The sequence below is a fragment of the Anoplophora glabripennis genome, unplaced genomic scaffold (assembly GCF_000390285.2).
Source record: "Anoplophora glabripennis isolate ALB-LARVAE unplaced genomic scaffold, Agla_2.0 scaffold65, whole genome shotgun sequence".
Classification (NCBI taxonomy): Eukaryota; Metazoa; Arthropoda; class Insecta; order Coleoptera; family Cerambycidae; genus Anoplophora; species Anoplophora glabripennis.
Window position 1 is genome coordinate 465,883 of NW_019417609.1, and position 18,852 is coordinate 484,734.

Here is an 18,852-nt window from a genome sequence, read left to right on the forward strand (position 1 = left end):
TCACCTACTATTTAACCCCGGTTAAAAAATAATGGATTCTAATATTTATTCTTTACTTAGACACTTAATATTACTTTATAGATATAAAATATGAAACTTGTTTTTAATGTAGATATAACTCTACAAGTAATATAATCTAGTTGTATAATACTCTTAATTGATGTTAATAATGAATACTAAATGAGGAAATAGCGCATTAGGCTCTAAACTATATTTGTCGTTTTTAATTTGAATACGTTTTTGTCCATTCGACGGTATTCTTTAATATGAGACTTAACACGAAGGTCATAAAATTTTAGCAGGCGCCTGCCATCGCAACGAAAATGAGGAAGCAAGGAAGCAAAGGCGACGCTAGATCGGGAAGGGGGAATAAAGGATTCTCTAAGGAGCCTTCAGATTACAGAACTCCAAGGACTGGCACATAACGTTCCTTAAACGTTGGAAGCGTGTAGGAACGCGCAACATCCAGTAGTGCGCGGGAAAACAGGGCGTGAGACGCGATCGATCGAGCATCAGGGGTCCGTTCAACGCTGAATCCCCTCCCATCATCTATCCCGACGGTGTCTCAACCTCAGCTTGCTGTCACAAGGCTCGCCATCGTCCTCTGTCAACAAGATGCGCGATTGTTAAAAAGTGCAACTTTTACCAGTGACTTCAGACAAATCCTTCTCACCTGAACACGCACGGCCACTCAGGTATGACTCACTTTTTATTTATAGATTTTTTTAAGGTTCGGTCGACACCATATGTTACTTGGCCGTTAAACGCAATCCACCGATTCGTAAAAAGACCAGCCGTGGCTAAAGGATTATACTGCCAGCAGTAACAATTCTAATAAACGTGACATCATAAATTGGGTCATAAAAAACTCATAAACCTAATTAAGTACCCTATAAAGTCATCAACTCCACACTAAATTTTTGAGCCTTTGATTTTATTAAAGTATTTTGGAATCATTGGAAAGAAATAAGCGTATACTTATACGCCTACATTATAACCTTCTTTTTTAAATTCTCTCTATTTTAAAGTAAAGAATCTTCGCCCTTAAGTTTGATCTCGGCATCGATTAGGTTTCCATTTTATCTCCTGGTGATGATTATTAAGAGCAATGCGTGCGCTTCAAAAATCTCTAAGAATCCATGACATTGCATTTTTAATTGCACAGCGATAACAGCTTTAGATACTTTTTGAATCAATTTTCTTATAAGTACATATATTATTTATGATTATTTAGAAAATTCCATATCAATCACAACACAAACTAATAATGTAACTCACAAACTAATATACCTATATTGAAACTACGAAAATAATATTTATTAGTTTTCTGTTATACAGAAATTATTTATTTTTATAAATTAAACTAACAAATCATAAAAGGATGAATAACATTCAACAAATATATATTAGATGATTCAAAATATATCAAGTAAAAAAAAGTTGACGAAGTAGGTACGCCAAATTTGAAAATTCTTAAGTGTTTAAGTCACCGCGTCACATACCCTTTCTATTGCCCAGTTATTATTTCCAGATGTTTTCGAAATCCTAACTTATACTTGCTCATTGGCGTTTATAAAATCGGTATAATCCTTTTTTTAAGTATAGTATTAAACTATACTTACCAATTTTGTATTTTTCTTTAAGACTTTTCCCTTAAATTAGTCATCATACCAAAATAACTAACCCCTCAAAGTATTAGTCGTTATTATAATAATTGGCATTACACTTTCCATATCTTCATATTTCAACATGGTCTACATATTCACGCTCAATATGTAACATAACTACATTCCACATCCTAATTGAGATATGATATCAAATGTCTTGGTCTTACGTTATATCCACTTGCATGTGAATATGGATGTACAAGAGTCATGTCCCGTCTTTATATAAATATATTTAAATTGAAATTCAAGCTACTCACAACCTTAATTCGTCATCTATATTCTGTTCAGAAGTAAGTTGAGCTGAACTGCCATATTATTTACATTTAAATGAGCCACTGTTTTTGTATTAAAATAGCTCCTTTACACATCTAAACATATCACATTTTTTCCAAGAATAGTACAGTTATATCATTTATTATGAAATAAATAATAAAAACCAATAGCCATCTTCTGATTCCAAATTTCTGACTTATAAAATTCAATTAAAGTTTAAAAATCCATATAATTGTCACCCACAATCAACCTACCACAGTATGCCCTCGAGTCTATTACATATCTAGTGGATCTATCGGCATCGCTCAAAGCAAATTATAAATTAAACAACTGTAATTTTTTATTTGGTAGTTCTCATTCTACATTATAATTTTATAAATGTAAACCAGAATGTACCTACGTACCTAGTTGTACGTATGACGTACAACCATTAAAGCAAACCGGCGCCTATCTACAAAAAAAAACATTAGTATGAAAATTTAGGTATATAATCAGTCCTAAAATGAGGACAGGCACAAGCTGGAAGAAAATTCTACATTTGCATTGTGCAGTTATTAATAGTTGTTTGTATATTTTATAAAATTGTGTAACGACATTCTGCGTAAGTATAATTGTAGCTGTTTCCATTTAGGAACAGCTATGTTTTCTGCGTGTAATAATCTGAGAGCATACAGTCAATCGAATATTTATTTTTTTTCTCGTAGTACAATTAATTAATACTAATTAAACTATGAGAGCGTCTATATCACATTCTTATTTAAAATATTGCTTTGAAAATTCATCTACGATACGCCCCTCAAACTAGATTGTGGGCTTTATATTTACTCGAAAACATACAAGTGAAATTATTGTATTTTAAAATATTCGCCGATATCTGGACAAATAAAATCATCAAGAAAACATCTATTTACCTAAATGCAGGCTTTTTTTTGTTCAAGAGTATAAATTAATTCTTCTTTCTGCAGTTTTGGAAATCATTGCAGATAAAAAGTTGGTTAAAGAGTAACAAAACTGACTAATTTAATGATAAACTATCTAATAACTTCTCGGTAAAAATAATCCCATAAGTTTGGAAGTTTAAAAATGCTAGATTTTTGGATTTGCTTTTATTATTTTTAAGTCTAGATACCTAAAGAGCTACCAGAATTTGAAAACATGTCTATAAGGCCATTTGTCAGTGCAATATTTTTGTTTGTAAAGTGAATAACTTTATTTTTAGAAATTAAAATATATTAACATTTTACGCAACCAAATTCTTCCCTTTACTACAATTTTTTAAATTTAATTCATTCTTTACACACGTATGCAAGCCACTGGCGAAAGGAAGAAGTGCCTTCTGCTTTTATTGCCAGATCTCATTACTTTAAATTAGAATAATAAAACTCATTGAAATAAATAACATAATTAAGACTAATTACATATTTTATGGTGTTATAATTTTGTAATATCTGTACAATAACATGTATTGTGGTAGTTGTAATAATTGTAGCTCTAATACTTATTGCATAAAATAATACCTCAACAAGAGGTGTTTTGGTTTAGTTTAATATCTAATAATTTGATATTCGAAAATATACCACATCACACTTTCAGATTCATAGATAATTATATATGACATTACATATGCATCTCAAAGAACAAATAATTACTATAGGTATAGGTAGTTCCATAAATTATTCTGCTCTTACGTTTCGCACGCACGAGTGGGTTTCTCACCGCCATACCACGTGCGCGCAATTCCATTTAAAAAAAATGTATTCCATCGAAGGTACAAAAATTACATTGCTATACGATAAACTTGCCAAACATTCGTCAAACACAATATGTCAAATATTTGCAGACTATTTGGTAAAAATTTAAAGCGACAGGAGTATCATACACATGATATACAAATGTACATATTTATAATTGTTCTGCACGATATGTCAACAGTTTGTGTACACTTATCATTTTTTATGACTATGGTCATTACAAATTCCACGCTGACGAAATGGACCATAGTGTCATGAACGTAGCAGGTGCCACATACATTCTCTTAATGCATAGCCAATATTTAACAAATGAAGACTTACTTTCGATATCTAGCATGCACACGTACGGCATTTCTCTACGTTCGACAAATATTTGGAATGTGACTGCATCATCTAGGGTCAGCTTTAGAAACAAACATTAGTATTACTTAGCACAAAGCAATATGAGATGGAAAAAAGAATTGCACTCCCAGTGTATATTACAAATTATAACTAGAGCACACATAATAATAATAACATAATAGTAATAATAATATAATACCTTATAGCAATAATATATTCTTCTTTTGTAAACACAATTTGATTATTTGGGCACGGAAAACTTTAACTGAAATCTCATACAGGTATTGTATATTATGTATTGTATGAAAAATCTACTGAATTGGAACTGTAGTAATTAGGTGTGAATGTATAGTAATTCACTGCTAGTATCGATGTGACATACTGTATTGAAACATTTTTAAAATAACATTAGGAAAAAACATCAAAACTTATGGTAAAGATGTTTGTCCTTGTTGATTCCTATAGAGATTTATGATTATTATTTCAGATAGCAGAAGAGCCATTAGTTTTAGGTTGAAATCGTCTGGCTTTAATGCTACAGAATGTAGAATGCTGTTAGCCTAAGAACGTTGTATATGCGGGCGTTTTTATAAACGGATTATTTCATATGTTATCGTCATTTCACAGAATTCATGTGGTTCTTGTCACTGGAAACTGTAACTTTACCTAATAAAAAATAATTTAAAAATATGACTTTTGTTATTAACAGAATTACTCAATAATTTGAGAATTTACTTGTACATACCTATTGTACAACTTTTTTATTTAAGTTTAGATGAACATATGATTTATCATGATTAATATTTAATTTTTAATCTAATGAAAATGTTGTTTGTGATATTGATAATAAACCTTTTAATGCAGATTTATTATAATTGGTTCTTTTCACCGGCAGAAAATACACATTATATGAGAAATAATTACGTGTATCAGATATTATAAACTTTAAAAATATCAGACAGTGCAATTCATCTTTTAATATTCGACAGAAAATTTTAAAGAATCGTGAAATGGTACCTATTCAAAAGTCAAGGGCTTGCTAATAATATTATCTAATTACATTATTTGTTTCTGTTAAATTAATAATTTTTAGCATCAAAATTTGTATTTGTAATATATTTTTATTTAAAAAAAGATAAAGGAGATTGATTATTCCGTTTTGAAACGACTAAAGAAATAAGAAACGAGTAAATTAAAAATCTCTTATTTAAAAAATTTACATTTTTTTGAGAACAAAATTTCTGCTTAGAAAAATTTACCTGACAGTACTAAAAAACAGTCCGTACTGTCTATGTATATACTTAATTTAATAAGGTTGTATAATAATTAAAATCAAATCAAATCAAATATACCTATATCTACTGAAGAAAATATAAGTGTAATTTAGTTCTTCTAACTACCTGAAGATTTGCTATGTCTCTATAAAATACGGTATTAAACAAAATCAAAAAAACTTTCCACACAAATTAATTATGAATACTGTGTGAAGTTATTTCTTTATGGATTAGTTTTAGTTATTTTCTTTATTTACATAGGCATTTTACCACTTGTGATAAAAAAACAATCGGTCAAGATTTATTTTTTGTGAAAATAGACTTGTATGACCAAAATCTCACACTTAAAAAAGTAGACAAAGAGAAAATACGATACGTATTTTCTAGTTTTTTAGTTAACGAAACTATTTTCATTAAAAAAATAACCAACAACTGACCCCTTTTGCGCAAGGGTTATTTCATAATTTTTTTTCACGGGTGACAATATACCTAAATAAATAAAGAAAAAACAATGACTATGCAACTTTATTTTTAAATTTCCGCTAATCCCTAAAAGGCAAATGGCAATGATTAACATTTCCCCCATATGATACGTCACTGTATACCGTATGTTTTATTAATCAACATTAAGTAATATAAGTGCAGAGATACAATGGGTCACCTGCACCATGTTGTCACATCACATACTATCACACGAACACGTATAGTCGCTTTACATGAAAATACTTTGTGCATACTTAAGCCCGAGCTTAAATGTTTAGGAAGCGGCAATTTTTATAAACACATGTGAAATATACCTTAAAGAAAGAAAAAAGAGAGAAGAAAAGAAGAAGAAGAGAGAATAAATAAATATACAAGTGATATAAAAGAGTGATGTTCTATAGCAATTAACTATTTTCGTCTTTCATATTTTCCAATAAATATTTTTAGTAGAATTATTAGCATTTGAAAATTATTACAAATTTTAACAGACCAGGCAGGTGGGTACATTTTCCGTTTTTCATAAATCATTTTTTATATCTGAAATAATTTTTATTTATTCTTTTTCTATCGCCTGTAACTTTGGTTTGAATAAACAAACTATCGCTCACCCTATAAACATTACCGAGTTGTGAATTTATTATAATTTCATCACCAAACACCTCGCACAATTTCTACAAAATCATGAAGACCTATTTGAAACGTTGTAATATAGAGAGTGTATAACGAGCGAGAATTATTCAGGTGACATTGGAAGGACTATAACAGGGAATAGGATGCCCTGATATTGACGTTGCTTTGGTCCCGCATTCGGCGTGGAGAGCGATGAATACGGGGATGGTGTTTTCAAACGTGGGAACGGGGGAAGTATCCTGTCAGTCATTGCCAATTGCCAGTAGCGAATGAAATGGCGTCGACGCAATTTCAACACAATAAACCCCGCTTGTCAACAATATTGTTTTCTCTAATGCTTTGCGCATTTCGCTGGATATTTTTAATTAAAACATAAAACTGAGTAACACTGAAATAGCTTTTGTTGCGTTTCAAAGGTGTGGAGAATATTTAATCGATAAAAGACGAAACCACGCTGTCACGGTTATGTATTATAACTCTATCTTATTTACTTATTTTTTGAAGTACCTATCTGCATTAACTTGTACAATATCTGATAGAACATTTTTTTAATTGCAATTCCTATTATTTTTAGAACTATGTAGAAACGCCTCAATTTATTTACAGTTATACCCAAATAATTTTATGTAGTGAAAGAAAGAATGCCGACAAACAAATTTTTAAGTTTTGGGCGGTTATTGCAAAATATGGAAATGCTTCATCTTACTTAAAACCCGTTACAATGGCTTATTGGTATGTCGTCGTGTCGGTAGGTGTCCTATCTGAGTGAAACTTATAGGAGAGAACACAAGGCTTTGTGATATTTTTGTGAGTTTTCCAAAATTAAAATAAAATTTCACTTGATGTTTTTGAAACACTGCTATCATTTTGATATTACTTAGAAAGGAAAATACAGCAACAAACAAGTGATTATCAAAGAAAAAAAATTGAGAGTTTAACAAGTACCGTAGGGGAGACAAGTATTGATTACAATAAAAATAACACTAATCACCTTGAAGTCTAAAGTATTTGAAGTATTTTCTTGTAAATTTTCGCAGTATATTCAAATTTGATCTCCGATTTTGATAAGTGCCGTGTTAGAAGAAAAAACTATTTTATCTCAAGTGAAAAATATTATTTTTTTATTCATTTGTAATTAATTGTGTGTTCAATTTAATTCAAGATGAACGTAAAATAAAGCAGATTATTAATATTTTATTTTGGTTGTTTCGACATAGTAAAATATGCAATTGTCTGCCGCAAAGAGGTTGATATTCATCAACTAATATGTTATCATTTTATTTTAATTATTTAAATATTTTTATGTATGTATGTATAAAACTTGTACCGTTGAAATTATATTAATTGTAAATTTGATATCTTTAGCTTTCTTCTTAAGATATGAAAATTAGTTTAAGAGAGAAAAAACATCATTTTCGTATTGACTAAACTGTTAAAAAAACTTACTTTTGTACATATGAACATAAAGAGTAAATATCACAAACAGTGTCATCTGATACAAATGACATTTGACCTGTGTCAACTGTAATGCATTATTTTGAGGTTGCAAATGGTAATAACAATACATACCCAATGCCCTACTTTAAAATATTATATTCATTAACAAAACAACAAAGAAATAATATACCATTATATGTAAGCAAATAACCAACATATCAAAAGAAAGAAACGATAAGTGCGAATAACAATAAAAAAATGAAAAGTGGAAAAAATTCTAATATTACTAATCATAAATCTACAAAATATAAATCAAAACTGATTTTAAAATAAATGTAGATATATTTTTTAAGAATCTAGAGCTCCTTAGAATAGTAATTCATTCAAATAAATACATTTTTTTTAAATTGTCATCCTGTAGTACAATAGAACATTAGTTATAATACTGTGAAAGAAAATCGTATTCAATTGTTCTAGGAATTATAAGTGCACATATGAGTGTCTAGATATCATCTTGTTAATATTTAGAATGGTTGAGATGAGTTGAATAAAACTTTCGAGCCCTAAGGATGGTGCAAAATAACACCGAAACGTTTTAATGATTTGAAATATAGAGTTCTTTTACATCTTGACCTTTATATTACTAAAACCTTGATTAGGAAAAATAAATAGGCAATATTTAATCAGTAGAATTTGATATATCTATCTTCTCAACTGTCTAAGAACACTTTGGCTTTGTTTTTTTTGCATATGTGGCAGTGGCAAATTAACTGCCAGCTCTTTAAACATTAAAAAATTAAAAGAATGATTCCTTATCTCTAAATCCATATCCTTAATCTCTAAATCCTTTTCTCTAAATCGATAAGAGTTAGACCTTCGTTTTTGTGAGAAAAAATGAGGGTTGTATTTTAAAGAAATTTCCAATATTATTATACAGGGTGTCCCAGAATAACGTGTACAACGGAAGACCACAGATTCGTGGACTCAAAATAGGTAGATTTAGGCTAATTCACCTATATCCGAAATCGCTTCGTTTGGCCGCTAGATAGCCTCAAAGTTAGTGAATATATTTGGAATTTTGTAAATAACTCGAATACGTATTATTCGATTTTGATTATGTGGATTATTGGGCTGTGGACTTTTGCTTTCAATCTGCACATTTCGGTGTTATACAGAGTGTTTTTTAAAACTTACAACTCCTACAAAATTGATGTATGGTTATAGGTGTCCCCCGGGAAGGTATACTACTTTGTTTATAATTTTTGATTAAATGAAAGAGAATGGATCTTATATTGATAAATCTTCTATTTAATGTAGGCAATTATGTATGGAATACAATATCAGATAAATGTCCGCCTCTGTTAGCCTCACAAATGCGAGTCCTTTTGAGCACATTTTTCATTACATTCTCACACATTTCACGCGGTATTTCATTAATTTCATCACGAATATTTTGTTTGAGTTGCTCAAGCGTTTCTGGTTTGTTTGCATAAACCTTGCTTTTCAGATATCCCCACAAAAAGAAGTCCGGAGCAATCAAATCAGGCGACCGTGGAGGCCAATCAACATCACCATTTCTTGAAATAACTTATTGTGGAAAGAGGTCTCGCAGTAATTCCATTGTAATCCTGGCTGTATGCGATGTGGCACCGTCTTGTTGATACCACATGTTAATCAAGCCCAAAGCATGCAGTTGTGGCGTTAAAAAGTTTTCAATCATATCACGATATCGCTCCCCATTCACAGTTACCGTTACGCCGTTTTCATTTCCAAAGAAGTAAGGTCCAATGATTCCTCCTGACCAAATTGCACACCAGACTGTCACTTTTAATGGATGCAAAGGTGACTGATGAATAATTTGAGGGTTTTCCATTGCCCAGAACCGACTATTCTGTTTATTCACATATCCATTCAAATGAAAATGTGCCTCGTCACTCATTATGATTTTTTCATGAAAATCGGGGTTGTCATGGGCGAGCTGTAACATCCTATTGGCATATGTACGGCGGTGTAAATGGTCTTGTGGAAGAAGCTCTTGTGTCAACTGAATCTTAAATGGAAACAAATGCAAATCCTTGTGCAAAATTGTGGCCAAAGTTGTTATTTGAAGACCAAGCTCCTGAGCACGGCGTCGAATTGAGGTTGCTGGATTGTTTTGAACACTTTCTTGAGCAGCAGCAATATTTTCAGCCGATCTTGCAGTACGTTGTGGTCCATGCTTGGGCCTATCACCTACAGACCCCCTTTCTTCGAAATCATTCATTACACGATAAATAGTGCGTTTTGTTGGCACGTTGTTTCTCCCAAAATTTTCACGTAACTTTCTCATCGTCACAGTAATCGATGATTGATTTTGATAAAATGTTTTAACGATTAAAACACGTTGGTTGATCGAATATTTTTCCATAATAAATTTGCCACGTGCGTACTTCACAACTGCCAAATATGAACTGTCAAGATTAATGTTTACCAAAATGGCGGCAAAACAAAGTAGTATACCTTCCCGGCGGACACCTGTTATAATATCCGTTCATAACATTCCCTCTTTTCCTCTATTTTTAATTTGATAGGTGATACCATTTGGAAGTTTTTGGGCCTCTTGTAAAATTTTGATTACACCCCAAAAATAATTAAAATCGAATAATACGTATTTGAGTTAGGTATTTACAAAATTCAAAAAAATTTCACGAAGCGATTTCGAATATTAGCTTAAAACTGCCTATTTTGAGTCCACAAATCTGTGGTCTTCCTTTGTACACGTTATTCTGGGACACCCTGTATATCGGTAAACCTATTCGCTTTATAATCAAATCGATAGATAACCAAATATTATTATTTAGGCTCTCCATATGAATATCTCCTAAGTGGCATTACTTAATTAGGTACTTATATATTTTAAATTTACAACCTAAACAAGTCAAATATATTATCAACAATAGGGTAGTTTCCATAAGTGAAATTGCATAGAAAATGTTCATGTTGGTAATTCTGTCATGGTTTATTATGTTACTAAGTTGACAGTGTCAACGACGGCCTATAATAACAGCTTAACTGAAAATTTACGATATATTGGGTTTAATCGTATTGAATCGTTAAAGCAGAAATCTCATATACGGAGTATTTTTAGAAAATAATAGAACATTATTTTTTAACTTTATTGTTAATTTTATACACTGTTGGTCTTTGTCTCCTTCAATATACTTCCCTCCCCTATTCACACACTTTTCTCAGCGGTAATTCCATTTTGCGTAGCAGTCTTGGATAGTTTCATTTGAAATAGTCTTTAAAGTTTGTGACTTTGCTTTGATATCATAAATAGCCTGAAAACGGCGTCCTTTCAGCACTGATTTGAACGTCGAAAATAAGGGAAAAAAATCGCAAGGAACCAGGTCTGGCGAGTAAGGAGAGTGAGAGAGGATAACAATCTAATCTTTGGCACAAATCTGACGACTTGACAAAGCTGAGTGCGCATGGTCGTCTCGTCACAACTCTGGTCTCTTCTTGCGGATTTTTTCGCGTAACTGTTATAAATTCACATGGTTCACTGTTTTACCTTGAGGCAAGAAGTCAAAATGCACAATTCCATTAAACTCAAAAAAACAGTGAGCATCACTTTGACGTTGGATTTAAACTGACGTCGTAGCCGTAGATCCAGTTTTCGTCTCCCGTTGCGATCCTTTGAATGAATGTTTTATCACATTGGATTGTTCAAGGAGTTGCCGACAAACGTCCTTACGATTTTCTTTTTGTTGTTCGGTCATCAAACGAGGAACAAATTTTGCTGCAACTCGATGCATGTTCAATTTTTCAGTCAAAATTTCATGGCATGACCCAATTCATGACATTGCGTACGATCCAAAGCTTCATCCCTGTAAGTTTGTTTTCCCCAGTTTCAAGCAAAATTTTAAGTTGCATCGTTGTTCCAGAAAATCGCACGTTTAAAGAATCGTCACTAACACTTAAACACGTTGCACTCAAATAAGAATATCATGAAAACTAAATGAGATGTCAAGAATTCAAGAAGATGTGGTTACAGAGGAGGCTATGCGCAATGCAATGCTGCCAACCGGATGTCACTAAATATCTCCATTAGCACGTAATTCAAAGAATTCGCTTATTTTCAGAATAGACTTCATGTCTGTATGTTTATGTCTATCGGAATCATAGTTAATAAAAAGAATCCGTCTAATGCTCATGAAATTTGCATTTTAGGAAATGCATGTTATACAAATTTTTTATCAGAAATTTGAAAAAATGATAAATTACCCCAAGAAGTTATATAACGTTGTCATAAAGTTTTAATCTAGTAAATATAGATATTACTAAATAATTTATAATTTCAGTATTACCAGCGAATCAGACATATAACAGAAAAAGAAATCTAAAATTGGTTATAAAGATAAATTGTTTACAGCCCATAAATTAATGAAAATGTAAAGTGCTTTCAGTGTTATTTTTAAATTAGAAACTCAAGTTACTGGTAATTAATGGCACCGAGCTTTCAACACATCAAGTTTATGTTTTTTTTATTTTTACCCACATGTTCTCCATATATTACAGCCTTATATAAAAATTATCTCGGGTGCAGTTTTTTCTTTTTGTATACGTGTAATTATAAAATGAATGTTAATAACGGTATTTGATTTGAATATAAACATCCGTTTAATGCAAATTTGGATAAAATCGAGAAGCATTTTTTCGATTCAGACACTAAATATAATGTTATTGGAAATTAATTTCCATGTATACATATAACGTGGGTTGTGAGTGTTGGATTAATATAAAAATTATAGGTACTTCATTAGCAGTCTCTTTGATTCAGTGTTGTAATTCTAATTTTACACTGAAAATTTAGTTTCTGTATAATTTGCAAATACCAAGTTCTGTCCAGTCGTAGCTTTTATACAATTGTCAAAATAAGAGCAAACATACACTGATATACGAATCTATATCACAATTCAGTTAATATTTACGTTTAATTAAATGAATCTGAGTATTGTAATTTAAAAAACTATCGATTTACGAACCCATGTGTATAAAACCTTTTCAACATTATTCAAAGAATCACCATTTAAAGTTTATCGTCATAAACTCGTGCAGTTACTTAACATCCTGTATAATACTTATAAAATTTTTATAAATCATGACATAGATAGATTCATGTATCATATTACTTTTTATAACACAAAGGTCGAATACTTTTTGTGAAAGACCCTTCAATTGCACTATCTGGGGGCAAATCCAAATAGGTATATTTTATTTGGAGGAGAAACTAAAACATCCTTCTTTCCCTTAACTTCCCTCAAAACATCACGGTCAGTATTTTTATAAAATTACATTGAAAGTACACATAAAAATACTATTCTCAATTACTCCAGAGCCTTCATAAATGATTACAAGTTACGGACAAGTAATTTTGTTTGGAATAGAAATTTTATTTCCTTTACGTTGAATTTCTTTAAAATTAGAGCAGTAAGATCAAGATTATATTAAAACGCAATATTCTGTTTCGCCGACTGTGATTGGTTTAATTTTTTACAAGATTATATTGAACCAATCAGCGATTGCATTATTTCGAGGGTAAACGTAACGGTTTGTCATTGTTCATTGTAAATGAAACATTAATATTGTGACGGTAGGATTTAGAAATTTTTAGATGACAGTACCACAGTGCGATATTGGGTTGCCTAGGCACGGCGGCGGCGGTCAAGTGGCTTGTAATCATTTATGAAGGCTCTATACATGTATTTTGTTTGTTTTTACAGACTATTACATTTTTTGACCGAAACTCCCCGTTGTTGTTTAGATAGCAAAAATATTAATAAAATTATTCAGATATAATTATTTTAGTCATAATACATACCTATATGTATTGTGAAATATGTTTTCTAAAAAATACATTTAGGTGCGGCACCATAAAATGTTTGAGAAGAAAAATTTTTACATTAGTTTTTGATAAATATTCGTCATTTTTATGATTTTCTAAAATTTCATCTTATATGTACTTAGGTACCACATGTTTCACAGAAAAAATTTTTTCGTTTTGTCATAAGAAACAAGAAGTATTAATTTTATAGTATTGCACAAATCTTTACATCGTCATATCTTATCTCACATGTCACATTGAATTTACATCTTTAGTATTATGTCAATGCTAATTTATAAAAAAATGTTTAATAAACTTTAGTTGAGCTTCTATAAAACAAATTGTTACAGTTGTGTGTTACTGGTTCAAGTAACTATTCCGTTTACTATACCAGTGTGAACACAACATAGAGAAAATATAATTTTATACCGGCAAGTAACTCTCTTGCTTCTTTACTGGCTTCATGTAAACGGGCCTTAAATTATGATACAACTTAAAAGAATATATGAATTGCCACTTACAACAAAAATGATTTACGTTAAATTCTAATCCTACTTGCCTTTTTTGTAGTTAAATTCTACTGTACATTCATAACAATCAAAATATTCCGGTGCAAATAATATTAATATTTTACTTTTATGCGGAAATAACATCATATGTTTGTTCATTATGATATTAAAATAATGTACAATTTAATACTGCCTGTCAAATAAAACTGTACTGAAATGTTTCGAAGTGATACTTAGTTTTTTTTAATATAAGCTGAATACCTACTTTTCGATATTAAGTATTTAATTCTAGATTTCGTATTGTAACAAAACACATATTTATATAATCACCATTTCGAATTTCAATTTCTATTCTACTCCCAATTAGCTGTTACAAATTGACAAACATATATTGATTCTAATTTGTATATATTTTTTTGTTGTTACCTCTGAAAATACCTAGTATAAAAATCTTTTCAATCTACTTGTAGGTGACTATATTATTACTTATATGATACTAGTTTTCTTTTTGTTATATAATAGTTATAAAGAAAATAGGCACTTCTAAGACCTTTTGCTCGAATAATATAACAAATGAAGTTTAACAATTTCTTTTTTTAGGTTCTTACACAGTACAGTATCAACTAGACACCGAATTTACTTTTGCTCTAGTCAAAACAGATAATGATGACTACATGAATGAAGTGAATGTAGATGAACACAAAGGAAGACCACAAGGTATGAATAACGTTGCTAGATTAAGTTTAATCCGTCCCTTTTGCGTCAATATTTCTGTGATAACTCTGGAGTACATAATTCTGAGTATAAATTGAATGTGACCATCTAGATATGTCAGCTTTTAATAAAATTTTTAAAAAAAAACTACAAAAAAAGAAAAATGTCCAAACACCTTAACTTCACCTTGTTTGAAGGCGTATTTTGATGCCAACTCTTTGGTGAATTAAATACCAAAAAGTATTTATGTGCGGCCACTTATTCAGTAATATAAAGAAATTGGAATTTTAGAGAACATCTTTTGAAAAATGGTGGAATAAAATGACAATTTAGACATATTCTTCAACAACAATATAACTAAAACTAACTTTAAACTAAACTCGAAATGAGTATAGAGTATATTATTAATGAGTATACGGTACTATTTTTTTTAAAAACATTTCAAAGTTCTTAACTGAGGGATTAATTTTACACTATCTATTATCGATTGACGTACATTGTATCAGATAAAAATAGCACATCTCTAAGATAAATGGTAATTAAGATATTGATGGCTACACTCTGTTCATAAATTAAGAAATTCATTATTCAAAGCAAATATAATTTTGAAATTTATTTCTCTCTCTCTATTAATTTCTCTGCATGGCTGAATAAGTAATGTTAAACCCTTTTAAATGAAATGTCATAAAACATATCTTCTGAGTCAGTCAGTCTTTTTTTATTGATGTAAAAAGTAGAGTTAACGTTAGTATCTATATTGTACTGCTAATGTTAGGAAAAAGCGATCCCATCATGCACTTAAACTATTTCTATCTTGATTTATAAATTTCAAATTGAATGTTGCAATAAAAATAAACTTGGGTAATAAGCATTGAACTAATTGTAAGTACCTACCTGGTACAAAAATCTAAATGACACATAAGTGTCATCATACGATGAGGTTAATTTATTATTACTTTGCTTAGGAAAATATCCACATCTAGTTGTAGAGTTTATAATCACTTTTATCCACAAATAAGAAAGGTGTATAAAATTGTTAATAAAGGGCAGTTTATTAAAGAAGAATTAGCTTTTGGACCACAAAAGAATATAAAATGTGGGACAAAATTAAAAGTTTAAGTCTAATAATTCCAAATCCTAATGTTTATCAACGATTTGTTAAACTACTTTGGGGTCTAAATTATGCAGTCCATCTTCATGTATTTTTTTTATTCACTCAATATTTATCTATTTTAGCACCCTACAAATAGAATAAAACAAAATTAAAAATGAATTAAATTAATTTTTTTAATTAAAAATTAATTTTACAATTTTCTCTGAATTTAGTTAGCACCGGGTCTTCAATTTCTTCATTATTTTTTTCAGAGATAGCCTACTAATTTATTTTCTTAGGAAATCTTTCATATAATCATTTCGTTTTTAATCTTGTTTCTCTGGTTTTTAAGAGTTTTGGGCTTTTCTGTTATTAACTTATTCACGGATACAGGGTAGGAAAGTATCGATGGTCTATCTGAAGTTACGTGAGAGCGATAAAGTAAGCCATAGAAATTCATGTGATGAAGAATGGGTATAGTGAAGGCGTCTAATAGTTACCGCCCATTTCGCCCTTATACTATAAATAAGAATTGGATCTTATTTTAGTGGATATACAGGGTGTTCAGTTTTTCCTGGGCAGGTACCAACTTCATTTTTTTAAAAGGAAACATATTTTTATGGCATTGTGGAATTCTACGTGAAAAATTAACGGGCCTTTGTGTTATGATCCCTATTAAAATATTGATAGTTTTCCAGATAATCGACTTGTCATTTTTTTTCTTATGTTACGTCACTTCTAGTAGTTGACATAATTATGATTGTATGACAGCTAGAAATTATTTTTTTTTTTTCAGGAACTGTAGAGTGAAGATGGCTCTTTCAAAAAACGTATCAAAAGTTGACCTGCGATATACAGGGGGCAAAACAAAATCGTGATAATTTGATAATGATAACCTGATAATTTATAATTTGAAAAATCTCGTCTTTTCAAATAGAACACCCTGTGTTTTATGATTTCATTAGATACCTTTCTGTAGACCCTACAATTTTTTAATAGCTTTCCTATACCTAGTTTTTGCAAAAAAAACATTTTTATGTAAAATATCGGATTTGCGCCCGCTCCTTTGTGGGGAAAATTATTGTAAGGGTATTTATTTTAAGTTAGCTTGCGATTATGAGTATACTTTTTTCAAAATTCTATTCATCCAAATTTTTTAATCTCCAATTTCACTAATAACTTTCCTAACTACGGTAACGGTGCTTGATTTTCAATTGATACGGATGAAAATTCTTCTTCAATATTTTATTTGTCAAGCTTTTGAAAACTCCAAGGTTACTACTAATTTCCTGGCACTAATATTTGGATTTTCAACAGCAGACGCCACAACTTTAAACTAAATATTATCGTTGTTACTTTCATGTCTCCTGGTAGTTTTCTCATAATTCGCATTTGCTGTTCATTCAAACCATTCCTTCACATTTTCAAAACAGTGGGAATCTCTGTAAATTTGGATTATTTGCTTTGTAAATACGTGCTGCTAGCAAACATTTCCCATATTTTGCTAATTCTTAATCACTTATAGCGATTTTATGGTTTTTTGTTTTTATTTACAAATAAATGGTAACTTTCCATAAAGACTTATTTATTAAACTAAAATATCGAAATTTTTCAGTTATTAATTTTTATTTTAAATAGTGTAGCTAGACAGCTAATAAATTTAATAAAAATAAATACCCTTACAATATTTTTCCCGACAAAGGAATGGGCGCAAATCCGGAATTTTACATAAAAATGTTTTTTTTTTGCAAAAACTACGCAACTTAGGTATAGGGAAAGCTATTAAAAAATTATAGGGTCTACAGAAAAGCATCTAATGAAATCATAAAACACAGGGTGTTCTATTTGAAAAAGTCGAGATTTTTCAAATTATCAGGTTTGGCACGATTTTTTTTGCCCCCTGTATATCGCAGCTCAACTTTTGATACGTTTTTTGAAAGAGCCGTCTTCACTCTACAGTTCCTGTAAAAAAAAATAATTTCTAGCTGTCATACAATCATAATTATGTCAACTACTAGAAGTAACGTAACATAAGAAAAAAAATTAAAAGTCGATTATCTCGAAAACTATCAATATTATCATAACACAAAGTCCCGTTAATTTTTCACGTAGAATTCGATAATACCATAAAAAATATAGGTTTCCATTTAAAAAAATTGAGTTGGTACCAGCCCAGGAAAAACTGAACACCCTGTATATGCAAATATATTTTCATTTTGTGCAGCTCGGGAAAGTAGGCAACTCTGTAGAAAAAAAAATTAAGTTATATCTTTTATTAACCTAGATATTGGACTTACGCGCGCCCACTAGGTGGACACGGTGTATATATTCATTTATAATATATAAACATATATAATCATTAAAGTATCTTTGGAATATTACATAACAATGTAATGTAGGAAAAGCTCAACTTGAGATTTATTCCATATATAATATTCACTTTTCAGTTTTAAATCTCTTATCATTTTTTCAATTGAATGTTGAACTAGATTATTTTTCTTTCTCATTTAGAAACGATGAAACAGTAATAGTACTATCCACTGAACATATATTTCAATTTTTTTAGTTTCACTACCATTTCCACTTAATTATTAGAATTAGAATTAATTAATTATTATTTATTTTATTTATTTTTTATTATAGAATTAATTAGAATTATTATCACACTTGCCTTATTTGTTTTTGGTGTTTCTAACGTAAACCTAAACATTAGTTTTCTTTATTTGTATTACTATTCAGTGAATTCTACAAAGGACCCTGTTCATTTTACTTCCTGCTTTTAGGATGTTGTAGCACATTACACTTTTAAAAAT

The 18,852-nt window shown here is 30.2% G+C and overlaps 1 long non-coding RNA gene across 1 annotated transcript in view; it reads left to right on the plus strand.

The window, feature by feature from the left end:
- Nucleotides 1-325: 325 nt before the first annotated feature.
- LOC108904426 overlaps nucleotides 326-18,852 on the plus strand; it is a 28,731-nt gene continuing 10,204 nt past the window's right edge. Inside the window, exons 1-2 of the long non-coding RNA XR_002763225.1 lie at nucleotides 326-695; nucleotides 14,833-14,949. This is a non-coding gene — a long non-coding RNA (uncharacterized LOC108904426). The remainder of the gene's footprint in view (nucleotides 696-14,832; nucleotides 14,950-18,852) is intronic.